We start from the raw sequence: 3,829 nt of genomic DNA on the forward strand, positions 1-3,829 counted from the left end.
TATATATATATATATAAATCATTCACCATGATCAAGTAGGCTTCACCCCAGGAATGCAGGGATGGTTCAACATCTAAATCTATCAACGTAATCCACCATATAAACAAACGGAGAGGGCAAAAACACAATCATCTCATCAGATGCTGAAAAAACCTTCGACAAAATCCATTTCCCCTTCATGTTAAAAGTCTTGGAGAGACCAGGGATACAAGGCTCATACCCAAACATAATAAAGGCGATTTACAGCAGGTCTATATCTAACATCACACTAAATGGATAGAAACTCAAAGCTATCCCACTAAAATCAGGGACAAGACAAGGCTGTGTTCACTCCCTCCACATCTATTCAATATATTATTTGGAGTTCTAGCTGATCAATAAGATAACTGAAAGATAATAAGACAATTTGTATCAGGGGGATACAAATTGGAAAGGAAGAAGTCAAAATATCACTATTTGCAGATGATATGATAGCATACATAAGCAATCCCATAAATTCCTCCGGAGAACTCCTACAGCTAATAAGCATCATCAGCAAATGATGATGATGGATATAAAATTAATGATAAATGATAAACAGAACTGAGAAAGAAATCAGGGAAACAACAGTCCACAATGGTTACAAATAGTATAAAATCTCTATTTTAACTCTATCCAAGCAAGTGAAAGATCTGTGTGATAAGAACTTCAAGTCTTTGAAGAAAGAAATTGAAGAGGATATCAGAAGACAGAAAGATCTCTCATGCCCGTGCATAGGTAGAATTAACATAGTGAAAATGGCCATCTTACCAAAAGCGAGCCACAAATCCAAAGCAATCCCCATCAAAATTCCAAAACTATTCTTTATAGACCTTGAAAGGACAATTCTCAACTTCACATGAAAAGCAACAACAAAAATAGGAATCTAAAACAATCCTGAACAAGAAGAAGTCTGGAGGAATCACCATCCCTGACTTCAAGCTGTATTACAGAAAAATATGAATAAAGACCTCATGGCATCTGTGTTAAAACGAGCAAGTTAATCAATGGAAGTGAATCAAAAACCCAGAAGCCCACACACCTACTGACACCTGTTTTGGTTTTGTTTTGTTTTAAAGAAGCCAGAAATATACAGTGGAAAAAAGAAAGCATCTTCCACAAATGGTGCAGGTCTAACTGGATGTCAGTATGTACAAAGATGCAAATAGATCTATATCCATCACCCTGCACAAAACTCAAGTCCAAGTGGCTCAAAGACCTCAATATAAAACCAGAAACACTGAACCTGATAGAAGAGAAAGTGGAGCTGGGCGTGGTGGCGCACTCCTTTAATCCCAGCGCTGAGGAGGCAGAGGCAGGCAGATTTCTGAGTTCGAGGCCAGCCTGGTGTACAAAGTGAGTTCCAGGACAGCCAGGGCTATACAGAGAAACCCTGTCTTGAAAAATGTGAGAGAGAGAGAGAGAGAGAGAAAGAGAGAGAGAGAGAGAGAGAGAGAGAGAGAGAGAGAGAGAGAGAGAGAGAGAGAGAGAGAGAGAGAGAGAAAGTGGGGAATAGCCTTGACCACATTGGCACAAGAGACAACTTCCGGAGCACTAAGATCAACAGTTAATAAATGGGACCTCATGAAGCTGAAAATCTTCTGTAAAGCAAAGGACACTGTCATTAGGACAAAACGGCAGCCCACAGACTGGGAAAACCCCACATCTGACAGAGGGCTGATATACAAAAATATATAAAGACCTCAAGAAGCTAGATATCAACAAACCAAATAACCCAATTTTAAAAAGTAGGGCACAGAATGTGGAGAGATGGCTCCGATATTAGGAGCACTGATTGCTCTTCCAGAGGTCCCGAGTTCAAATCCCAGCATCCACATGGTGGCTCACAACCAAATGTAATGAGATCTGATGCCCTCTTCTGGTGTGTCTGAAGACAGTGACAGTGTACTCATTTACATAAAATACATAATCCATCTTTTAAAATAGGGCACAAATCTAAACAGAGAACTCTAGTCAAAGAAATCTCTGATGGCGAAGAAGAACTTAAAGAAATGTTTATCATCTTTAGCTGTCAGGGAAATGCAAATCAAATTCGCTCTGAGCCGGGGCAGTGGTGGCTCACACCTTTAACCCCAGCACTTGGGAGGCAGAGGCAGGCAGATTTCTGAGTTTGAGGCCAGCCTGGTCTACAGAGTGAGTTCCAGGACAGCCAGGGCTATACAGAGAAACCCTGTCTTGAAAAATGAGAGAGAGAGACAGAGAGAGAGAGAGAGAGAGAGAGAGAGAGAGAGAGAGAGAGAGAGGAATAGCCTTGACCACACCAGCCTGAACAGAACATAGTGCTTAGGAACTAGGATCAATGGTTAATAAATGGGACCTCATGAAGCTGAAAATCTTCTCTAAAGCAAAGGACACTGTCATTAGGACAAAACGGCAGCCCACAGACTGGGAAAATCCCACATCGACAGAGGGCTGATATCCAAAAATATATAAAGACCTCAAGAAGCTAGACATCAACAAACCAAATAACCCAATTTAAAAAATAGGGCACAGAATGTGGAGAGATGGCTCCGATATTAGGAGCACTGATTGCTCTTCCAGAGGTCCCGAGTTCAAATCCCAGCAACCACATGGTGGCTCACAACCATCTGTAATGAGATCTGATGCCCTCTTCTGGTGTGTCTGAAGACAGTGACAGTGTACTCATTTACATAAAATACATAATCCATCTTTTAAAATAGGGCACAAATCTAAACAGAGAACTCTAGTCAAAGAAATCTCTGATGGCGAAGAAGAACTTAAAGAAATGTTCATCATCTTTAGCTGTCAGGGAAATGCAAATCAAATTCGCTCTGAGCCGGGCAGTGGTGGCTCACACCTTTAACCCCAGCACTTGGGAGGCAGAGGCAGGCAGATTTCTGAGTTTGAGGCCAGCCTGGTCTACAGAGTGAGTTCCAGGACAGCCAAGGCTATACAGAGAAACTCTGTCTCGAAACAAAACAAAACAAAACAAAACAATAAAATAAAATAAAATAAAATAAAATAAAATAAAATAAAATACCAAATTGGCTCTGAGAATCCATCTTATTCGGATGGCTAAGATAAAAAACTAAAGAAGCCCACACACCTACTGACACCTGTTTTGTTTTGAGGTGCTGATTAAGGTGTGGAGCAAGGGGAACACTCCTCTATTGCTAGTGGGAGTGCAAACTTATACTTGCACAGTCATTTTGGAAATCAATTTGATGGTTTCTCAGAAAATTGGGAATAGATCTACCTCAAGACCCTCCTGGCATGTACCCAAAGGGTGCTCCACCATCCCACACAGACTCTTGTTCAGCCATGTTCATAGTAGCTTTATTTGTAAACACCAGAAACAGGAAACAACCAAGATGCCTCTCAACAAAAGAATGGTTGGAGAAACATGATACGTTTACACAATGGAGTATTGCTCAGCTATTAAAAACAGTGACATTGTAAAATCTTCAAGCAAATGAATGGAACTGGAAAAGACCATCTTGAGTGAAATCACTCAGACTAAGAAAGAAAAATGTGGTATGTACTCACTTATAAGTGGAAGTTAGCCTCCGAGTTCAAGGCCAGCCTGGTCTAGGATGGCCAGGACTACACAGAGAATCCTTGTCTTTAAAAAGTACTCAGGGGGGCTGGTGAGATGGCTCAGCAGGTAAGAGCACCCGACTGCTCTTCCAAAGGTCCTGAGTTCAAATCCCAGCAACCACATGGTGGCTCACAACCATCCGTAATGAGATCTGACTCCCTCTTCTGGTGTGTCTGAAGACAGCTACAGTGTACTTACATATAATAAATAAATTAAAAAAAAAAAAGTACT

The sequence above is a fragment of the Mus musculus genome, chromosome 4 (assembly GCF_000001635.26).
Source record: "Mus musculus strain C57BL/6J chromosome 4, GRCm38.p6 C57BL/6J".
Lineage (NCBI taxonomy): Eukaryota > Metazoa > Chordata > Mammalia > Rodentia > Muridae > Mus > Mus musculus.